Raw genomic sequence first — 9564 nt, 5'->3', positions numbered from 1 at the left:
AACACAAGTGATCACCTATAGTGGTGGTCACCAGTGGTTAAAGTGGGCCGGAACGGGGCGGAACTGCGTTCCGTCACCTCTAATTGCAGGCGGAACCAGTTCCGCCTCCGCCCGGCCACAGCATCATGTCCCTGTTCCATAGTAAAGGTGGCAGCGGCCGCCAGCCAATCATGGCTCGCGGACCGGCTGCAGCACCAATCAGAAGAAGATGAGGCTTTTTTGGCGTGAGCCAATCACGGCTCGCAGACCGCCAGCCAATGAGAAGCTGCCAAGTGGCAGCTTCTCATTAGCTGGCGGTCCAGGAGCCGTGAATGGCGCACAGCCGGCGCCAGGTTCAAAGTGCCGTCTCTCCCCCCCTCCGCCGCTGCCACAGCCGCCAGAGTGTGACTGAGCCGCGGTTTGTAACGCCCGATCCCCCCCCCCCCCCCGCAGCCGCCGGAGTTAACTGTTCCATAGTAAAGGTGTCAGCGGCCGCCAGCCAATCACGGCTCGCGGACCGGCTGCAGCACCAATCAGAAGAAGATGAGGCTTTTTTTTAAATCTGGCGTGAGCCAATCACGGCTCGCAGACCGCCAGCCAATGAGAGGCTGCCAAGTGGCAGCTTCTCATTAGCTGGCGGTCCAGGAGCCGTGAATGACGCACAGCCGGCGCCAGGTTCAAAGTGCCGTCTCTCCCCCCCTCCGCCGCTGCCACAGCCGCCAGAGTGTGACTGAGCCGCGGGTTGTAACGCCCGATCCCACCCCCCCACCCCCCGCAGCCGCCGGAGTTAACTGTTAACTGACGCTGAGCAGCGGCCAGTAATGCCCATGCCCACTCCCCATCTCCCTGCCAGCGCAGCAGCTTAAATTCCACCCTACCCCTAAGCTTAGTGACCCGCGGCCTGTAATGCCCTCCCCACCTCCACCGGAGCACTGTCTGCAAGTGAATGATGGTCCGAGGCCCTATCCTAACCGTGGCACACCCCTGGGCGTCTGGCAGGAGAGTCAACTCGCCCTCCACATGAAGACCTCCAGGTAACTGCTGCCACAATTCACAGCTCTGGGTGCCCAGTCTTTCTGCTGCTGATATTCTCTCTCTCTCTCCATGTTTCTCTCTCTCTCTGTCACTCTATTTTGCTATGTCTCCCCCTCATCTCCCTCTTTTGCCATGTCTCTCTCTCTCTCTTGCAATGTCTCTCTCTCCATGTCTCTCTCACCCTCTCTTGCCATGTCACTCTTTTTGTCTTTTTTTGCACTTTCAAGACTCTGAGAGAGAGAGAGAGAGAGAGAGAGAGAGTGTGTGTGTGTGTGTGTGTGCGCGCGCTGGAAGGGGCTCTACCTGTCGTACTGTGTAAAAGGGGAAGCTGTCTGCCGTACTGTGTAAAAGGGGGCTTCGCCTCCCGTACTGTGTAAAAGGGGGACTCTGCTATTGTGTGTGTAAAGGGCATTAGTATGTGGGGCGGACAATGTGAATAAGATTGTGCTACTGTGAAGCATTATTTTGAATTGGTGTTACTTTTGTGTGACCACGCCCCTTCTGTGTGAGGCCACACCCCTTTCTGCGGCATTGCGGGTGAGGTGAGTTCCCCCACCTCTCCAGGACCACTTTAAGCCCTGGTGGTCACACAATCACAGTGCGACGCGCACTGGCCATGTTTTGTAAATTGGCACTGCTGCCAATGCTATTTCTTGCACACAGCGCTAAAATGTTTAGTTACGGCACTGCTATTACTACTATTATGGTTTAATGGCCTAGGTTTTAGAAGGTGCGTGTTCCATTCACGGCCGCTGTGGAACTTTGATATTTGGTGCTAAAACAGGGATGGGGAACCTTCGGCCCTCTAGCTGTTGTTGAACTACACATACCAGCATGCCTTGCTACAGTTTTGCTATTTGGCTATGCTAAAACTGGTGCAGGGCATGCTGGGATGTGTAGTTCAACAGCAGTTGGAGGGCCGAAGGTTCCCCATCCCTGTGCTAAAAGGACATACTTGCCTACCTGACCCTCTCCATGAGGGAGAAAATGCTCTGTTCCTGGACTTTCCAGGTAATTTATGATTGCCATCACCTGTGGTGAGCTAGTTAATTGATAAGAAAGGTGTTTCACCACAGGTGATGGCAATCATACATTATCAGGAAAGTCCAGGAACAGAGCATTTTCTCCCTCATGGAGAGGGTCAGGTAGGCAAGTATGCAAAAGGACTTTGTATTTTGATTATTGTGTCACAAGTTCATGTGTAATTTGGACAGCTGCCACCATGAAATTGTAGATTAATTTTTATCAAAGTTGCTTAATACAGTTGCTACACCAGTTAATAGAGACTTCAAAATGTATAAAAACCGCACTACAGCTGGGATCTTATGTGCCGGAACTGCTCTGAATAAATTGGCAATATAGTAAAGATAAAACCAGAGTGCTTGTTACAATGTAATAATGTGTTTAAATGTAACTAAAATGTTTCTAGTGCAATACCTAAAAAGAAAAAAGAATTGTTAATAAATGTTTACAGCCCTTTGGCTGCAATTGATTAGGTCTTCAGGCGTTGCAAGGTTTCCACAATACTGCCATATGGGAAGTGATGCTGTGGTTGGTGTTCCCTATGCTACCAACCTTTCCTGTGGTTAAGCTTGAAATTGATCTACCTCCTCATATATATATATATATATATATATATATATATATATATATATATAGGCGACTCTGTTCCATTCAGCGGCACTCGGAGACTTGTGCATGTCATAAAAAGTGCTTTAATGAATCATAGTGACAATCTGCATACCATGCACAAGTCTCCGAGTGCCGCTGAATGGAAATGGATCTCCAGAGGGCACCGGAGCATTACATCACCAGCTAGGTGAGTGCCGATCCGCCCACAGCAGCTATATATATATATATATATATATATATAAACATAATTAGTAATTGTTCATAGTGATTACCTGCATATAAAGCTGTTTCAGCATCCCTGCGCCACTGCTAATTTGTAGTATACACTCCCCTACCCTGAAGCTCCACTCCATGAGAACCAGTGTGTAACAGTGAATATGGCTGTACCTGCTATCTTTCAATAAACCAACACCATTAGTTAAGTATATTACTGGACTGTACATATGTTCAGTCATCCGCTAGTGTGTGTCTGTATACAGTAACTCTGCAATATCAACACCTGCATGCAAATCATTCCCAACAGGCTATGAGCCCATGCACCCAGACATGCAGACACACAAGCTACTAGGTAGCCCAGAGCAAACTGACTCCATCTTAAACATACAATATATAGGGGGTGTAGTAGGGTATGCCGGCGGCCGGGCTCCCGGCGGCCAGCATACCGGCGCCGGAATCCCGACCGCCGGCATACCGACAGCTGGGCGAGCGCATATGAGCCCCTTACGGGCTCGCTGCACTCGCCACGCGGCGGGCACGGTGGCATGCTACACGCGCCGCACTATTTATACTCCCTCCAGGGTGGTCGTGGACCCCCAAGAATTGGTATACTGTGCGCGGGGATCCCAACAGCTGGCATACTGAAGACCACCCTTATATAGGGCCTAATACAGCAAGGATTGCAAATTCTGCTAATTAGCAGAATTTGCAATCTTTTTGCTAGCATGCTGGGGGCTCCCCATTGCAGGGCAAGGCCGCCCAGGATGCTGACCACCACTTCCCCCCTTGATGAAGCAGAAATTGCGATCACATTGCAATTTCTCCTTCTACGCAGGAAATAGGGATGCCTGCTTCCTGCGCAGCTTATCTGCGCCAGCATGATGCCCGCCACCATGTTCCCGATCGCAGCGGCTGTGTGTGACATCATGCCATGCCCCCGTTCATGCCGCACCACCCCCGTTTTGCCAGATCCATCCCTGCAACGCTCCGTCTCCTCCCTGGAAACGGAGCGTTGCAGCCCGCCCACCCCGCGACTGCCTCTGCCTGACTAGCCTGTACAGATTTTGGACATGGCAAACCTGCCGTGGAATAAACAAGCTGGATAGTAAGCCTGATCCAGGGTGCAATTGTCTGCTTTGAAGCAGGACTCCCAACTTTATTGGGATCATAAAGAACAAACAGCGAGTCCGATTTTCTGTGACAAGCTGTTCGCTTTACATACACCTTCAAAGCCCTCACAACATCCAAAGACTTTGAAGTAGCAGAGGTGTCGGTAACAACCGCAACCACAATAGGTTGGTTGATGTGAAACGCAGACACCACTTTAGGAAGAAATTGCTGATGAGTTCTGAGTACTGCTCTGTCCTCATGGAAAATTAAATAGGGACTTTTGTGAGACAAAGCCCCCCAGCTCCGACGCACGTCTTGCTGAAGCCAAGGCCAACAGTGTGACGGTCTTCCACGTAAGATATTTTACGTCCACCTTCTGTAATGGTTCAAACCAGTCCGATTGGAGGAGCTGCAGCACCATATTGAGATCCCAAGGTTACATGAGAGGCACAAAGGGAAGTTGGATGTGCAGAACACCTTTCAAGAAAGTCTGGAACTCAGGGAGAGAAGCCAATTGTCTTTGAAAGAAAATGGACAAGGCCGACAACTGGACTTTTATAGAGCCCAGACGTAGGCCCACATCCACACCTGCCTGCAGAAAAAACAGGAAACATCCCAGATGAAATTCCACCGCAGAATCATTTCTGCTCTCGCACCAAGAGACGTATTTCTTACAAATACGATGGTAATGCAAGCCTTCCTGGCTTGGATCATAGTCAGGATAACCTTGTTAGGGATCCCTTTCCTGGCTAGAATCAGTCGTTCAACTTCCATGCCGTCAAACATAGCCGCGGTAAGTCCTGATAGACAAACGGGCCCTGTTGCAGAAGATCCTCGTGAAGAGGTAGAGGCCACGGATCTTCGAGGAGCATCTCCAGAAGGTCCGCATACCAGGCCCTTCTTGGCCAGTCCGGAGCAATGACTATTGCTTGAACCTTTTCCCTTTTTATTTGATTTAGAATTCTTGGGATCAAGGAAGTGGAGGAAACACATACATCATCTGATAGACCCATGGAGTCATCAGGGCGTCTCCCGCCACTGCCTGTGGGTCTCTCGACCTGGAACAATACTGCCTGAGCTTCTTGTTGAGACGAGAGGCCATCATGTCTTCAGGGTGAAGGCCCCACTTCCCCGGGTACAGGTCGTGTCTGCTTCCCAGTTGTCTACTCCTGGAATGAAGACCGGTGACAATGCCACAGTGTTTTTTTCTGCCCAGAGGAGAATTCTTGACACCTCCGACATTGCTGCTCTGCTTTTCGTTCCGCCCTGTCGGTTTATGTACGTCACCGCCGTCACATTGTCCGACTGGACCTGAATGGCCCGATCTTGAAGAAGATCTGAGGCCTGCAGAAGGGCATTGTATATGGCCCTGAGTTCCAGAATGTTGATTGGAAGGATGACTTCCTGACTTGACCATCTTCCTTGAAACTGCACCCCCTGGGTGACTGCTCCCCAACCTCTGAGGCTTGCGTCTGTGGTTAACAGAATCCAATTCTGAATTCCGAACCTGCGACCCTCGATGAGCTAAGAAGTCTGTAGCCACCACAGAAGGGAGATCCTGGCTTTTGGCGACAGTAGGATCCTCTGGTGCATGTGAAGATGTGATCCAGACCATTGTCCAACAGATCGAGCTGGAAGGGTCTTGCTTGAAACCTTCCGTATTGAAGTGCCTCGTAAGCGGTCACCATTTTCCCCAGAAGGAGAATGCATAAATGCACCGATATCTGGGTTGGCTTCAGGACATCCCGAACCATCGACTGGATTACCAATGCCTTTTCCAACTGAAGGAACACTTTCTGCGACTCTGTGTCCAGTATCATTCCCAGGAATGGAAGCCTCCGTGTTGGCTCCAGGTGAGATTTCGGAAGATTCAGAATCCACCCGTGACCCTGGAGGAGTTTGGTAGAGAGACCAATGCTGTCCAGCAACCTTTCCCTGGATGGTGCTTTTATCAGGAGATTGTCCAGGTACGGAATTATGTTCACTCCCTGTTTACAGAGTAGAAACATCATCTCTGCCATCACCTTGGTGAACACCCTCAGTGCCGTGGAAAGACCAAATGGCAGGGCCTGGAAGTGGTAGTGACAGTCCTGCAGTGCAAACCATAGGTAAGCCTGATGAGGTGGCCAGATCTGAATGTGAAGGTACGAGTCCTTGATATCCAGAGACACTAGATATTCCCCCTTCTCCAGACCTGAGATTACCCGCTCGCAGAGACTCTATCTTGAATTTGAACACTCGTAAGTACGGGTTCAACTACTTGAGGTTCAGAATCAGCCTTACCGAACCGTCGGCTTTGGTACTACAAACAGGTTGGAATAGTACCCCTTGTTTTGAGGTGGAACTGGAACAATGACTTGAGTTTGTACCAGTTTCTGGATGGCATGCTGTAAAGTTATACTTGCATCTTGTGAAACTGTGGTGGCGGTGCCCTGGGGTTGTCTGGCTGGGTGGCTTTGGGGTGCCCTGCCCACCGGACCTGAACCCCTGTAGTTAGTGTTTGGGACTTACCCAATGAGAGGCTACCTTGGTGCGGTGGGTAAGCTCATAGCCCTGGCCAGGAATATGCTAAATGCCTCTGGTTATTACAGGTTGAGTTAGTGTGAGATAGTGCACCTGCTACTTTTTCCCTCTGTACACTGTATTAAGTCTCAAGCAGAGTAGCACCTCATTACCTAATTATGGTGTGAAAATTAGGACCCCCTTCCCTCTGTAACTGATTCTATGTATTTATACATATTTCTGAAGGTAGGAGACACCTTCAGCCTAATTTAGCACTCTGCCCCACCCACCCCTCCCTGATTTTAAATAGACCGTCCAGCACTCTGGCCTGCATATGTGGAATGAGCATACTGAGGTAAAACTCCTACATTTTGTTTACTATGGCAGTCAATATTGGGGGCATTCTCTGGGGCGCAGGGTTTCCTGGACCTGCCGTGGCAGGGCACCCCCGGGGCACCGCAATCTAACATTTATTTCAATACACTATGGCACTTATAATAGGATTTTGGTTTCCTATCGGTAAATCCTTTTCTCGTAGTCCGTAGAGGATGCTGGGGTCCACATTAGTACCATGGGGTATAGACGGGTCCACCAGAAGCCATTGGTACTTTAAGAGTTTTGGAGTGTGGGCTGGCTCCTCTCTCTATGCCCCTCCTACCAGACTCAGTCTAGAAACTGTGCCCGAGGAGACGAACATCTTCGAGAGAAGGATTGTACACAGATAGTGGCGAGATTCATACCAGATCACACATACAAGGCACATCAAGCTAACTAGCTTGAAGCCTCAGCAACAGCTGAAACAGTACTTACCAAGTAACAATGCAGTACACAACTAAAACAAAGTTGTACTTAACCAGATAACTATTGCAGGAAAACGAAGCGCTGGGCAGGCACCCAGCATCCTCTACGGACTACGAGAAAAGGATTTACCAGCAGGTAACCAAAATCCTATTTTCTCTTACATCCTAGAGGATGCTTGGGTCCACATTAGTACCATGGGGATGTACCAAAGCTCCCAGAATGGGAGGGAGAGCGCGGAGGCTCCTGCAGAACTGATTGACTGAACTTCAGATCATCAGAGGCCAAAGTATCAAACTTGTAGAACTTTGCAAACCTGTTTGACCCAGACCAAGTTGCTGTTGGGCAAAGTTGTAACGCCGAGACACGGGCAGCCGCCCAGGAAGACCCCACCTTATGAGTAGAGTGGGCCTTAAAAGACGTAGGACATGGCAATCTTGCCGTAGAGTATGCATGCTGGATAGCTGGATAGTGAACCTGATCCAGCAGGAGATTGTCTGCTTAGAAGCAGGACACCCAAATTTTTCTTGGGATCACACAGGACAAACAGAGAGTCTGATTATCTGTGACGAGCAGTCCTCTTCACATAGATTTTCAAAGCCTTAATAACACCCAAGGACTTTGATGAAATTGAGGAGTCAGTAGCAACTGGCACCACAATAGGTTGGTGGATATGAAATGCCGACACAACCCATAGCAGAAAAACTGTTGATGTGTCCGGAGCTCAGCTCTATCTTCAAGGAAGATTAAGTAAGGGCTCTTAAAGGACAAAAACCTCTAACTCCGACACACGTCTAGCATAATCTAAGGCCAACAACGTGACAGCCTTCCTTGTAAGAAATATGACCTCAACCTTCTGTAGAGGTTTAAACAGTCCGATTAGAGGAACTGCAACACCACGTTAAGGTCCCAAGGAGCTGCAGATGGTACAAAGGGAGGTTGGATGTGTAGAACTCCCTTCAAAAAGGTCTGAACCTCAGGGAGGGCAGCCAATTGTTTTGAAGGAAATGGATAGGGCCGAAATCTGGACCTCTACAGATCACCAAACTCTGGCCCATATCCACACCTGCTTGCAGGAAGAGGCGAAACCGTCCCAGTTGATTTCCAAATACGATGGTAATGTTTAGACGATACTCCTTTCCTAGCCTGTATCAGGGTAGGAATAACCATGTTCGGAAGGCCTTCCGAGTTAGTATAAGGCATTCAACCTCCACGCTGTCAAACGTAGCCACGGTAAATCTTGATAGGCGAACAGCCCCTGCTACAGCAGGTCCTCCCGAACAGGAAGAGACCTTGTCTCTTCTTGCAATAGAATCAGAAGGTCCGAGTACCAAGCCCATCTTGGTCAGTTTGGAGCAATGAGGAACATTTGAACTTTCGTCCTCCTTATGAGCTTTTAGAACCCTTGGAAGGAGTGGAAGTGTAGGATACACCAACTGGAACACCCACGGAGACACCCGTGCTTCCTTGTGGGTCCCTCGACCTGGAACAATAGCGTCGAAGCTTCTTGTTGAGACGAGAGGCCATCATGTCCGTTTTGGGAAAACCTAAAAAGGTCTGTTATTTCCCTGAACATCTCCAGATGGAAACCCCACTCCCCTAGATAGAGAACTTGTCTGCTGAGGAAGTCTGCTTCCCAGTTGACTCCCGGAAGGAAGATTGCTGACAGCCCCAATGCGTGTTTTACTACCCCGAGGATGATACTTGTCACCTCTGACATTGCAGTTCAGCTCTTCATTCCGTCCTGTCGGTTTATGTAAGACACTGCCATTACATTGTCCGAGTACACTTGAATGGCCCAATTTCTTATAAGATGGGCCGCCAAAGAAAACCGTTGTATACAGCTCATAGGGGGTCATTCCGAGTTGTTCGCTCGTTGCCAATTTTCGCTATGCTGCAATTTGTTGCAAATTGCGCATGTGCAAGGCACGCAGGGCGCATGCGCTTAGTTATTTAACACAAAACTTAGAAGTTTAGCTGTGGCTTCTGCGGCGCATTGCAGTCGCACTGCTGTTCGGTAAATGATTGACAGGAAAGGGGCGTTTCTGGGCGGCAACTCAGCGTTTTTCCGGCGTTTGCAAAAAAACGCAGTCATGTCAGGGAAAAACGCGGGAGTGGCTGGAGAAACGGGGGAGTGGCTGGCCGAACGCAGGGCGTGTTTGTGACGTCAAACCAGGAACTAAACGGAGTGAGCTGATCGCAATCTGTGAGTAGGTCTGGAGCTACTCAGAAACTGCTAAGAATTATTTAGCAGCAGTTTTGCTAATTTTTCGTTCGCTATTCTGCTAAGCT

At 49.5% G+C, this 9564-nt stretch overlaps 1 protein-coding gene across 2 annotated transcripts in view; it reads left to right on the top strand.

The window, feature by feature from the left end:
* The first annotated feature begins 582 nt into the window (after window positions 1-582).
* Window positions 583-9564, top strand: part of LOC134966190 (sulfotransferase 2B1-like) — a 187642-nt gene continuing 178660 nt past the window's right edge. The window contains exon 1 of one of the 2 annotated variants that reach the window (XM_063942751.1): window positions 583-1013. The gene's annotated coding sequence lies outside the window, so the exon portion shown is untranslated. The remainder of the gene's footprint in view (window positions 1014-9564) is intronic. The other variant, XM_063942750.1, reaches the window with a different exon arrangement.

Source organism: Pseudophryne corroboree, chromosome 10 (genome assembly GCF_028390025.1).
Source record: "Pseudophryne corroboree isolate aPseCor3 chromosome 10, aPseCor3.hap2, whole genome shotgun sequence".
Lineage (NCBI taxonomy): Eukaryota > Metazoa > Chordata > Amphibia > Anura > Myobatrachidae > Pseudophryne > Pseudophryne corroboree.
Note: the sequence above shows the minus strand (reverse complement) of the source record. Positions and strands in the feature narration are given on the sequence as shown.